The sequence below is a fragment of the Rutilus rutilus genome (genome assembly GCF_951802725.1).
Source record: "Rutilus rutilus genome assembly, chromosome: 14".
Taxonomy (NCBI): Eukaryota; Metazoa; Chordata; class Actinopteri; order Cypriniformes; family Leuciscidae; genus Rutilus; species Rutilus rutilus.
Genome location: NC_140219.1, coordinates 918216 through 932302, shown reverse-complemented (window position 1 = coordinate 932302; position 14087 = coordinate 918216). Strand labels below are relative to the sequence as shown.

Genomic DNA, 14087 nt, shown 5'->3' with positions numbered 1-14087 from the left:
CAGAGCAAATTACAGTCCTTGACATCGTACGTGCAAGTTCACACACCTCTTTAATATTAATTTTGGTGATCTCCGACTGGCGGAGTCGAACATCATTAGTGCCGACATGAATAATGATCTTAGAGAATTTACGATTAGCATTAGCCAGCACTTTTAAATTGGCTTTGATGTCAGGCGCTCTGGCTCCCGGCAAACATGTGACTATGGTGGTTGGTGTCTCTATTTTCACGTTCCGTGTAATAGAATCGCCAATAACTAGGGCACAATCATTCTCAGTGGGTGTTTCACTGAGCGGGGCAAATCGATTTGTTATGGTAATCGGAACGGAAGAGTGGTTTTTAGATCCGCGACTAGAGCGATCCCTCACTGTCACCCATTTGCCCGGCTGCACGGGCTCTACTTCAGCCGGAACCACGCCATGTAAAGTGTTCACTATTCTATGCGCATCCAAAACATCTAAAGCTCTAGCACTCTTACTATCCTCAATTAAAGTTTGGATGCGTGTTTCTAATTCTGAAATCTTCTCTGTCAACCTAACTGTCTCCTTACATTTATCACATATAAATCCTATATTGTCGACAGAGAAGGCTATGCTAAACATGTGACATGAAGTGCAAGTGACAATAACAGGACAAGACATTACTCACCGTGTTTGTTGACTGATTCTTACTCACCTGAGCTTTTATGAACTCAAAGGCGCGGACACGCGAGAGAAAAATAAATAAATAAAAATAGCTAAGCGCACGGGTGGCGCGTTAACAGGCTAGCGAATTACTAGCGTTTTGTGCTAGTAGTACTAATAACAAAAGCTAGCGATGTCAGGTTAATCTGAGATGTTGGGTAAAATGTAGTAGTATAAACAACTAGAAATGGTAGTAAAATGATGGTTCAAAACAAAGAAATATAAGGCTAAGACGGAGCTTACCGCACCGAAGCACACAAACACACTCACAGCAGGCAGCGAGGCAGACAGGAGCAATCGATCAGCGATTTCAGTATTGTATTACTTCAATAAATGATTTTTCTACAAATGGTTTACATTGTCTTTTTTTCTTTAACCAATCATATTGATCAATAAAACAATTTTATAAAACATGTCTCAGTGTCTTTTCTATAAACCAATAAACCAATTTCAAATAAAAACATGTCTCAGTGTCTTTTCTATACGCTCCGGACGTTTGACTAATGGATGTCATCGCCTAGAGTTTTTTCTTCAAAATGATGTGAAAATCATCCTGCCTAATCATTCACATAAAACGATACATTGATTTTAGTTTTGTGAAACACTTTTAGTTTGGAAAGCCAATATGCGGGCATAAACGATCATGCATATTTAGTGGTTCACACCTGATGAGACAATGCCCCTGCATACTTAATGAGCCATTCATTCAGGTGAGTCACCTATAGCTAACTTAAATATACAAGCTTCATAAAAATGATCATTCTAGAAGAAAATTTCGGATGGCATTTAGAGGCTTTTGCATCTGAACTCTTCAAATATACACACACACACACACACACATATATATATGCATACACACACACACTCACACATAGACACACACACACACACATACATATATATATATATATATATATATATATATATATATATATATATAAATATATACACACATACACTACCAAATTGGTTCACAGTTGGAAGCATCGAAAAAAAAAATTATTTTTCCACAAATTGTGCTTGCAAATTGTATAATATCCAAGGTAAACATGTCTAGTAATTGTGCAGTTAATTCTCATACTGTATTTTCAGTTTTGGAATATTTATCCTCTCCCCAAATTTGTCACTAATAAAATAAAATTATTTAAAGAAAAAAAAATATTTACCTTTTAATAGTTTGTTTACATCTACCTTTTAAATATATTTTTTTATTAAAAAGGTTACAATTACAACAACAATTCAAGTGTAATCTTACAGTATATTTGTATCAGTATATATATGTCTTTCATATTTCGCCTGACTGTAACGTTTTTATGAAATATTAGGGCATATAAATGTTAATTTGCAGTTTAATACGTTGCTTATACAAATAGCCTACATTTTATTTCAACATATTTCAGTCGATTTTTACTCATCTCAGTATAGCAATACAGTTTGCTAAAACATCATCATTCATTCACAAACGCGATTTAAATTTAAACTGTCTTTTTGCCAGCTGTGGTAAACAGCGCGCATCTCTGCCGCTGCCGTTCATTCATTCATAAAGAAACCCGATTCACGTGAACTTACATTCCTCAGTTCGCTCCTCGATATACCCGCACTTCTGAGATACATTCCATTATTATTATTCCTCACAGCGCTGCGAAACAGTGTAAACATGTAATGATCTGATAAACTTGTGTTTTCTCGAGCTGATATGGGGGCGTTCACAGGTTTGCGCCGTGGATTACCTCAGCCATTTGCGTTTGAATAGCGCACGCTCTCCGGGGCGGGTCACAATACATTTGAATGAGCTCTAATGAGCTTGACTGGAATCACTCTCTTTAAATACAGATTTCACAAGATGAGAATATTTGTTTTTTAAATAAATTACTTAATTTAAAAGAAGATAATTCAAGCTTCATTCCTGTGTGTCTGTATGCCTGTTTGACTGAGTATTCGCTGAGTTGCAGTTCATTTTCGGACGCGTTTCAGAATGGACTACACGGACAGAGAGAAGGCAGAACTCGCTTCGTGTTTATTTTTCTTTATTTGGCGAAAAGCACAACACTTTGTTTTTATTGTGAGTATACACAAAAATACACATTTAACAGAATCGATTGATGTATGAAACTCCTATGGAAAAGCAAAGTCAACAGAGTATTTATGAGTTTTTTTTACACTGATAAAAAAAAAGCGAGCTGGTATCGCCGGCAATACCGTCGACCTCAGGGGGTTAAGCAAAAACTCCCTTACAATTTTTTAATTAGGAAACAAGACAGAATTTCTTATAACATTTTACTCATCTAGTAAATTCACTTCACAGACATTCACTTCCTGCTCAGCTACTGTTCGGATGCTCTTGCTTACTGCTCCGCGCTTTGCTCTATCGCTTTTATATTTTATCTTCTATATTTTTATATTTTATCTCCTTTTATCACCTAATTTTAACTTCAGCAAATCAGCACAGTGCTCATACGACAAAGTTTGGATTACTACAAAAACGCAGAATTCTTTTACCCGACCAGCTTACATTTCGGGAAAGGAAAACACAACTGTCTACATTCATAAGGATAAGAGAGAAAATGCTTGCAGTGGCAAAATTCGGCACGGTTGCTAGGGTTCCATACTTATCATGGTACGAGCATGGAGCATTAGTTCAACGTCAAGCTGATAAAAGTAGCCTATTATTGTAACGTTGCAGTGTCGAGTTTACCTGAGTTTCCAGCATGTTGTGGGATGCTTTCTCCAGGGTGTTGCGTCTCAAGGCCTCATTATACTTCTGCGTCGGTTGGTTTTAATTTATACTTCTGCGTCGTTGTCCGCGTTGACGCGCACCTAGGGAGCATGTGAAACCCCGAGGGAGGGGTTCTGGCAGACCAATCACAGCGCTTGCGTCCGTGTAGAATTGTCCGTTGTTACATTTTTGGAGAGGTGCACATCAGGGTACGCCATAGGGTACGCGCGCTACACACAGTCTACGACGTAGCTACGGCGTCAGTTCGACGCAGAAGTATAAATAGGCCTTCAGTCTGAAGGTACACACAGTGCTCGCTCATAAATTCGAGCACACGCAAGAGCACGCGCTTGTAAACTTATTGGTTGCAATCTGAAACATCAACGCTAGAGGTCGCTAAAAACGACATACAGCTCTTTTAATTTTGTCACTTTTTTTAAATTGCTATAACGAGTAATGTTGTATTTCATACTGTAATTGAACTCTTTTAAATACAGTATAGCACTATACTGTAGTGCAGAAGTCTGTCTGTAATAGTTGTGATTTGCTGTTTTCTTCAGCATCAGCATTTACAGGGTTAATGAGGAGAGTTCAGGAAGTGTGTATGAGAAAATATAAGAGCTGTGTTGGCTAATTTTCCTGATGTTACTGTTGTTCTGCGTTGTGCATTAAAATTTTCAACGAAAAGCTCCTTTGTTTGTCCGTATTAAGACATTACATTAGAAGAGAGTGGGGGACGATTTCTGAGTTTCTCTCTTTATTGGAAAGCCAAACTTTTATATGTATATTTCTGAAATACATGCATGTGTAGACACATTTTCTGTAAAGCTGCTTTGAAACAATGGCGTATGATGACATATATTTATTCAAATGGCAAATTATATCATCTAATGATTACAGTAATGCATGCCTGATGTTATTTAATTCTACAGGTTGTAGATTTTGCTCTGAGCCACACAGACACAAAATCATTCACGATTCGCAAAATGCTCTACAACCAGAGTACTGTCCTCAGACAATTAGCAAAGTCTATTAATATAAGGAAATTAACCCCTTTAACATGAAGTGTACTGCCAGTGGGAAAAAAATTACTTAGCAGCCACTTAATGGAATAACACAAACTAGGTTTATCATTTTAAAGCTTAGAAACGAATCAGTTTGATCAACACAAAATAGGTGTCATTTGAAAGCTTAGAGTCTGACCTTTACAATGAATGTAGTAATTTCATTAACTCCTAAGTAGTGCTGAGTTATTTGCTGTTAAATTGAAAATAAATAATTTATGAAATACTTTTTTGTACTATATGTACTGCAGTATGTCAAATACATCATACAGCTCAGATAGTCATGTGTCACTGGAACGGTCTCATAGAGTATAATACAAGCATAATTGTTTTTGCTTTTTACTAAACTTGAGCGAGTTTTTGTATGTGAAGCCCTGCAAGACCCAATAATAAACAGATGCGTAATTTATTTCACGTTTTCACTCGCAACATGCTCTGATAGTGGAAAATGGCAGATCATCATTATTTACTGCAAATTCCCACAATTAAAAAGAGCCCAAACTCAGCATAATCCATTTCTCAGATCTAAAGATATCCCTCGTGGAGTTGTGCAGGCGCACATAGAGCCTTGTATACATTTCTTTGCATAAATTGTGGAAAATGGCACATCACTATTTACAGCAGATTGTTACAATTACAAAGAGCCCAAAACTCTCCATCACTCAGATTTAAAGATATTCCATATGGACTTCTAATAGAGGAATCCTCACATACACATGCAATCAAGAATATAGATGGACCATGGATGTGACGTTTTCAATCATAACTCCATAAAACATGCATAAATTGTGAAAAATCGAACATCTTTATTTACAGCAGATTCTCAGGATTAGAAAGAGCCAACATAATCCATTGCGTTGATCACATGATAATGCTCATGGCGGAACAATTGAAAAAAGTCCATTAGGGAGCATCAAGGACTGAACAAAAAAGCTATCTTGGTTCCAAATGCTGTAACTTTGATTACCTTATGCTATCACCAGCGGCACTGCTAGCAGTCTTAGGCCCTATGAAAGAATATGAGGTTGGGGACCCTACCGCACACATTCCTTTAATAAAATCGATCTCTGGGGGCCCCAAACGTGCGTGGGCCCTTAGAATTGCAATCTCCACAATTTGCAGAGGGAACGTCACCAAAAAAATTATTTCCCTCTTACCGTATTTCCTACCTGCATGTTAAATAAGTAATATATGCAAAATCATAATACAATTATATACATATATATATATATTGTCTTTCATCAGCAGTTTGAAACGTGTTCTATCAAACGATACTAACTTTTTGACTCTTGCTATAGTTTTGGAGTTATGAGTCTTTACTTTTGTGTGAGTCACTCAGAAAAAAAAAAACAACTTTAAAAATGCCTTCAGGGCTTAAGGGGTTAATTATCTAATTAGGAAAAGTTAACTAGTTAGAAATACAGATAAGAACTTGAAGCTAGATAAAGAGATAAAGTAGACGGGAGAATAAACGAGTAGTCAAAACAACTATTCAAATCAGCAATAGTGGATATAAAGAATATACTGTGATGTTTGACAAGAAAATCCAGCTGAAGTCCTGAAAGTTCATCTAATAAACCCTGAGAGTGTCGGCAGAGCAGATATATCAGGGCAGACTTCAGTACTTTCACTGAGATCATGAAACAAACAATCACAAACTGAGGTTTTGTTGCTTTTCTTTCATTCATGTTATACATTAAATGTTATTAATAGTGAATAAATCTATGAACAATGTACTCACGTGTCTACTGTATCAGAGAAGTAATCAGTCTTCTAACACCAGCAGTCTGAGAACACGAACCTTCACTCGATTTGACTGAATTACAGCAAACACTCCTTAACAACTTACAAGCTCAAGTGTGTGTCTCGATGTCCTCTGGATATCTCTGAGAGTTGGAGGATGTCTGTGCTGGGCAAAACTTTGTTGGGACGTTTTATAGAGCTAGATCTAATACGGGAGCCAAAGCTATTCAGGGGTTTGTTTCCCGAAAGTATCGTTAGCCAAATATGGTTTGCATGATGTGGACTCAAAAAATCTTTATCTTGAGCCAAATGTTACGTTATTGAACAGGAAACACATCCTTGTATGAGTTAACTCACAGGGTGATTTTCCCTTAAAATCTGTAACCCACTGTGGTCAAGCCAGCCGCCAGAAAAAACACTTGCACCTATTACTATCAGTATCTGTCTGTCTGTCTATCTGTCTGTCTATCTGTCTGTCTGTCTGTCTATGAGATGCTGTATATTTCTTTCTTTCTTTCTTTTTTATGTCACATATTACTACTTCAGAGGCCTATAAAGACCTCATTTCTAATAAGTAGAAAAACACTCTATGGCCAGCTCTTACAGTTTTTCTCAGTGCGTTTTTCACATCATCCCTAACATGTGCAAAATGATAAGTGCATTTCTCAGAACAATTTGTACAAATTGCAAAAAAATGATAAAGAAACACAGGAAACACCCCTAAGGCACAACTTTGCCCGCAGCACTGCTCTACTGCTGTCTCTACACATCCAGACGTTCCCTTCTGTCGGCCCACATATTCCACATCACACCGGATATTTTCCCTTCCAATGCAACATGGAAAGAATCTTTTGGGATGCCTTATCCATCCTCTGCAGGCATCTACTGTGATGTCCTCACACATGCTGCATCCACTGCAGTCAGCAGGGTCATCTGTGTGTGTGTGTGACGATCGGACACCTTCCACATGCTGAAAAGAACTCCTCAATTGGGTTAAGGAATGATGAATAAGGTAGGAGGAATTCTATGAGCATCCTCGGGTGGGTCACACTATTGCCTTATTATGTTTGATCGATGGAAACTCACATTATCACAAATGACCTTTGATACTTTGGCAAATCCGCTCTAAACAGACCCTTCTCGTCATCAGGGATGAAGGCCCTGTAAAGAGTCTCTAAAACGTTGAGTAGATGCTGGGTGTTGTATGGCCCTATAAGGGGGATATGGGTAAGGACACCATGCTCTGAAATAACAGCACACATGGTGATATTTCCACCAAATCCACAGTAGCTCTGTGACCGATGATATTCCGACCCCGTCTTCTGCATTTGGTCAGGTTGAAGCCAGCCTCATCTATCTATATAAAGTTGTGAGAGGGTTCACTTGATTCCAACTCCATTATACGCTATATCCCAGAACACACAGTTGAATTTGTTTTGGTAAGGAAGAGTGACATAAAAAGTACATATATTGCATATTCCTTCCACAGCAATGGAAATGTGTGCTATTTATGCTTACTGTACTATGTATCACTATAAAATGTTGCTGCAAAGTATTTACATAGATACATGTTTTACCTGTACATACTCGTACCGTAGCTCCTTAAAGTGTAAATTGCAGGTTAATTTTTTCATGAAGATAATGCAGTGTTTATTAAACATAAAGATAAGAACCGCCCACCATTGTTTTTTTATACCAAAATGCTGAATATAATATGAAAAGTTGGCACTTTTAACAGTGGTTTTAACCGCTCCCGCTCCCTTCCACTAGATGGTGCCTGTGCAGTGTGTGAGTGTGTGCATCTCTACAGCTCTGATTTGGACTGACACCATGTAAGTAAATAATGTCTTCAGTCATTGTCCCTCCTTGCTATTCTACATGACGGCAAGATCTTGAAAAGACTGGCTTGTTCCCTTATATTATCCAGGTTAAGTTTGCACCAGGCTAGCCTAGACTAGCTCTAACGTAGCTACTCACCAGGACTCCTGGCCAACCCTCCACTCATTCTCCTCACACACCAAGCATTAATAACTCGTTGAGTGCCATGGTTCCCCTCTCTCACGCCTGACCGGTTAAAAATTGTAGGGCCGTGGTCCATAAAGAATTTGATGGTTTCCCACATCCTCAGTCGTTCTCCAGATAGCCGTAATACAGTGGGAATCTAGCAGAGTATGGGTTGCGAGTGCCTCTTATGACGTCATCACCAGTTACTGAAAAAACACGCTACCTTTGAAGAAACCACAATAAATGTTATTTTAACGCATTTTAAGACAGAAATAATTAAATATATACATATAGAGCACTTTAATTTACACATTAATTGGCTGTGGTGGTTAACCTGCAATTTACACTTTAACTCTGTCCTCATTCCTTGGGGAATGGTACACGGTACAGCTGTTTCATACTCGTCTGGTTTCTATGCAGCACCCTGTCGATGGTTGAGATGCTAACCGTATGGATGTTTTCAAAGACATCATTGTCTTCTATAATGGTCCTTTGTATTTCCCTGAGTCTCATGGCATTGTTTGCTCGGACCATGGGGCAAATAGCCTCCTCCTGCAGTCCTATGTGGGGAAAAATGCAGTGATGCATCACACACTTTCACACACATGCGAACACACATTTTACTGTAAAACACACAGGTGGGTGCATGTAAGGTGCAGTATGTCTCTGTATAGAGTATATTTCTGTATGCTGTGAAATACAAGTGGACTACTGTAATATGAAGCATTGTAGGAAGTATACAGCTTATATACAGTAACAGTGCTCTGTACATTGGTGGACATACCTGTTCTCTCTTCGAAACGTTTGAACTATTGAGGACACGATTGATCTCCCAATATTCGGCTGCACCCTTCGACCCGCCTCAGCCATTGTAAGGCCATGATTAACCACATGGTCTACAGTGGCCCTTATGTCATCAGATATGTGCCTATGTCCTCTTCTGCCTCTTCCTCTGTTTGGCCTTTCACCACGCATCCTTGCTCCTCTTCTTCCTCCTCTTGGCTGTTGACCCTGTTCGTTTCCTGGTCCATCCATTATTGGTGTTGTGGTCTGTCTATATATGCTTGCCAATTGATTGTGCATGAGATGCACCTTTGAGCAATTTAGACAACTGGTTGATTGTTGGTTGAACTAACACTTTACATTCCTTCATGAGTGAGGGTCAATTTCGCCTGCACGAGTCATCAATTCACGTTTTTGTACAAAAGGTCTAATAGAAATGTGTAAAACTATGCTTGACAGTTTATGACAAATAGTTTAACAATTTTGCATGTAATGGCTTATGCAAGGAACTAATGCCTAGATGTTTTGAGGGGTAAGACTATTCAACAGAGAACCATCTACTATTTTTTGATCAACATGACATGAGCAATTGAAAATGTGGAAAAAAGCTGACACTTGTACATTATCAATTGCAATATGTACAAAAGCAATTGCAATTTGTTCAAAAGAAATTGCTTTAATGACGTGCACAAGTGACTAGATGATTTGGAATTTGTACAAGTAGTATCAAGAATTGCACTTTTGATCTAAGAAATGCACCAAAGCGACTGAGAAAAACTGTATATAGAGTATACACACAGTATACACACCTCATTTGAAACAAATTTACTGCTGCATTTTGGAGATATATGCCATTTATCGACTTCACAGGCCTAAAAAGGTCTTATTTTCTAGAAGAGGCTTTACAGCACACTGTTAAATGTCGCTGTAGATTTAGCAGCACAGTACTGTAATAACCTACAGTACAATACTGCATTTCTATATTACAGTAAAGTACCGTAATTTGCATTGTATTGTGGGTAATTTTGTTTGAGCGGGAACATTTTACAGTACATTTTGTACTTACAGCTGTAACCTAGCTGTAAGCTGGCTGTAATATGCCTGGCAATAATACAGGGTTGCTGTAAACAGAGAGCGCGCGCGCCGGCCGACTGACGTCAGACTCAGAGCACAACTGCAGGCAGATCGCAGCAGATCACTCGCTGGATGAATGGATCTCACTCTGCGGATATCAGGAAATTTGGTAAGTTATTTTGAATTTTATAATAAGGTTTTAGGATTTTACACTATAGTGTACAAATGACAGTGGAAGTTTAGCCAGCGACGGTTGCAAAAACACCGTTAGTTAGATCTGCTCTTTCACCCCGCTGTCTCTACATTTTCAAATCTAACTCGAGATTTATACATTGAATTAACATTACCTCATGGTTTATTTCGACCAAAACAGACTTGGTGATTGTTGGAACGGACAAATCGAGGTGATTAATTAACTTTAAATGTGTTATACAATCGTCTGCGAGATAAAATTACTGCATTTGACATGTTAACGTTACGTTTGAAGGATCGATTCTTATGACAACAAAAATGTCTAACGTTAACTGTTAACTGTTATCTGTAGCCTAAGGATCCTTTCCATAACATCCGAGCTAGTCAGTGGTAAAAACAAGCACTTATAATAGACATAACGTACGTTATTTAGCTCAAAATGCTATATTTGCAGTCCGTTTCTCGGATGGCGAACTTGAAGGTTTTATGATTTTACGAACTTTTATGATAAATACTGGACCAAATTTATTAAGTCGTTTAGACACAAAAACACGCGAAAACACGGGTTAAAAATACTGCACTTTCCTTTGCAACGCAAAATGGGTGATTTGGTCTAAGATAGATTGGCTATTGGTACCAGTTTAGCCTTTTATTTCATTTCTATTTAGGCAGGAGACCCAGTTCTCTAGCATTGTGATTTGTAATGACAAATAATGATTAACGTTACTATAATAATAAAAAATATAAATAAAGGTGTAAATTGATCAATAAAAAAAACGATCAGAGTTAATAATGATCTATTAGGCAACAAAGACAAGTAAAATGCATGCCAAAAAAGCAAGTTAGAATATTTAGAGAGGTCAAGTGAAGCTTAAAGTGAAGCTTATTTTTGTTAACCTAGATGTATTGTAAGCAGATTTATGAAATATATCCTTAACAAGAAACATAACAGTTAACTGAATAATATGTATTTTGATTTCTTACAGCTGTACTTGTGGGACAATTTTATTTGCAGCCTGGGAAGGAGTTTTCTGTAAGTATTAGCCATGTTAATACAATTTTTTAAACTTAAAGTTTTAAAATCTAAAGGTTACATTTTTATAAATTTTTTTAATTGGCTGTTTTTTTAAATTTTTGTTATTTCTACAAAATTTTATTTCACAATTGATCTCTTACACTGTCTGCTCATCTTTATTGGTGCTGTGGATAACAGGATTTGTCATACGTGTTTTTGTGTGTCATGTCTTTTTCAGTTTTGGTCACCGCCAGGTTCCAGTACCACCTCAAAGTCCCAACCAAATTTTAAAGAAAGTCCAGCTACAGCTGCAAGTCATGCAGTTTCTCAACCTCTCACGCCGACTTTTTGGGACTTCAGCTTATTCACCGTATTCCCCAGAGTTAGATAAGTCCATACATACCCTTTTCATCTCCGTGCGTGCCGTAACTCTGTCTGACGTACCCACTGCTAGCCTAGCTTAGCACAAAGACTGGAGGTAAACGGCTCCAGCTAGCATACTGCTCCCAATAAGTGACAAAATAACGGCAACATTTTCCTATTTACATGTTGTGATTTGTAAAGTCACAGCGTGTACAAATAACAAGGTCACATGAGACACAACCATCTTCTAACCGTACACACACTGGGAACTATATTCTCGTGGGCGAATGACTACTACTTGGGCGGAGTGATTAGCGCAACACTCTGAGCGAACTCTCTGCTCCTCACAACAGGTGCTGCGAGTAAATCACTCCGCAGAAGTAGCAGTGCTTCGCCTTCTGAGAATATAGTTCCCAGTATGTGTACAGTTGGAAGATGGTTGTGTCTCATGTGTCCTTGTTATTTGTACACGCTGTGACTTTACAAATCACAACATGTAAATAGGAAAATGTTGGCGTTATTTTGTCACTTATTGCAAGCAGTATGCTAGCTGGAGCCGTTTACTACCGTGGCCGAGAAGGGTCACAACACATTCAAACGCCACAACAACTACATATTCAGAAAACACCTCCAAATTCAGAAAACACATACAAACGCCACAACACAATGTTTACGCCTATTCATTCTTTCTCTTACGTGTATAGGGTAAAAATTTTAACCTTTATATATCACCATAAAAATTACTGAGTTAATTACTTATATTAAGACAAACAAAAAATATATTACAAGTTTTCTTAAATTGTTTATTAACAGGGACAAACGGTGCATAATCTAATTATGTATGTGCTAATTTGCATAAATACCACAACAGATCTAAACATTGGGTATAGCCAGGGGAAAATGTCTTGTTGAATCTTGTTGACACATAACAGTAAAATACTTGATGTTAAGGTCTGAATGAACCCATTTAGGCTACCCATGAGCATTAATACATAGAGGCAGGAAGAAGTACTTTAAACCAGCCTTTATTAATTATTATGGCAGAGATTGGGTTTGGGGCTGGGTCCGTGGGACTGTTTCTGGGGTTCACTTTTTATTTTACCTACCTTTTGTCTTCTGCATTCTCCTTACCATTGTCTCCTGTTCTTCCCTCAGACTCGTCCCCCAGAAACAGGGCCACAGACCCAAACCCAATCTCTTAAACATTAATAAAGGCTGTTTCTAAAGTACTTCTTCCTGCCTCTCTGTATTAATGCTCATGGGTAGCCTAAATGGGTTCCATTCAGACCTTAACATTAAGTATTTTACTGTTATATGTCAACAAGATTCAACAAGACATGTTCACCTGGCTATACCCAATGCTGAGATCTGTTGTGGTATTTATGCAAATTAGCACATAAGTAATAAGCTTATTTATCCATGTTAACAAACAATTTAAAAAAACTTGTAATATATTTTGTGTTTGTCTTGATATAAGTAATCAAATTTTTATGGTGATATAAAGGTTAAAAATTTTACCCTATTCACTTAAGAGAAAGAATGAATAGGGGTATGAATAGGCTATATTTGGGTCTTTTTCTAAACTTTCCCCTAATGGGATTCTCCGGGACTTTTTTTTCCCTTACTCAGGACATATTGAGGATAAAAAATCAGTTGAGTTTGATTCTGTTGCAATTTGTGCAAGGTTGACCCCCATTTTGGCTTAAAATGACTGGACTAATGTCCTTTCTTCCCATTTTTCAAAACCGCCAAGGCATGTGGAGGAGGTTTTTTTCACTTATATTGAGTCATTCAGGAGTGATCACATTTGCATGTGTTTCAAGTTCTACCCCCCACGTCAGATCACTGCCCAGCGGCCAAAGTACACAGGACCATCTGGGCGATCTTTCTCTCTGTCTCGCTCTCGTTCTTTCTATCTTTCCGGAGGTCACTCTTTCCATCCGGTTCCCTCGCTCTCTCACTGTTTCCTGGCTTCAAATGTTTAGTGACCGGGTAATGTGGATGTGAACGCACATATTTGCTGGGGTGTGATGTGAACTGTGGTTGATCTGACTGTAAAAGCTGCATCAAAGGTACATTTGGTCAATCTGAAATTGGTCAAGTTATATTTTTACTTGGATTTATTTCAACACTCTCTGTCAGAATTAAAGTGGTAGTTCGCCCAAAAATGAAAATGTTGTGATTATTTATAGGGATGCACCGATATGAAAATTTTGGCCGATATCGATATCCGATATTAATTTTTCTGTTATGGCCGATGACCGATATTTACCGATATCGATATGTGTTTTTAAAAAATGTTTCTGAGATGATAAAAGTTTGTACATACTGAATTTCTTCCTTTATTTTCAGAATGCATTTTATTTCCAAATAACAAGGTTACAGGTCTACCATAAAACATAAGTAACCAACTTTTACCACTTATCAAGCATGCCAGTATTCATGGCAACA

At 37.9% G+C, this 14087-nt stretch overlaps 1 protein-coding gene across 1 annotated transcript in view; it reads right to left on the bottom strand.

Annotated features, from left to right (window-relative positions):
- The window catches only part of LOC311304264 (natterin-3-like), a 45111-nt gene extending 38689 nt beyond the window's left edge, over window positions 1–6422 (bottom strand). The window contains exon 1 of the mRNA XM_084431193.1: window positions 6204–6422. The gene's annotated coding sequence lies outside the window, so the exon portion shown is untranslated. The remainder of the gene's footprint in view (window positions 1–6203) is intronic.
- Between the last annotated feature and the right edge of the window lie 7665 nt (window positions 6423–14087).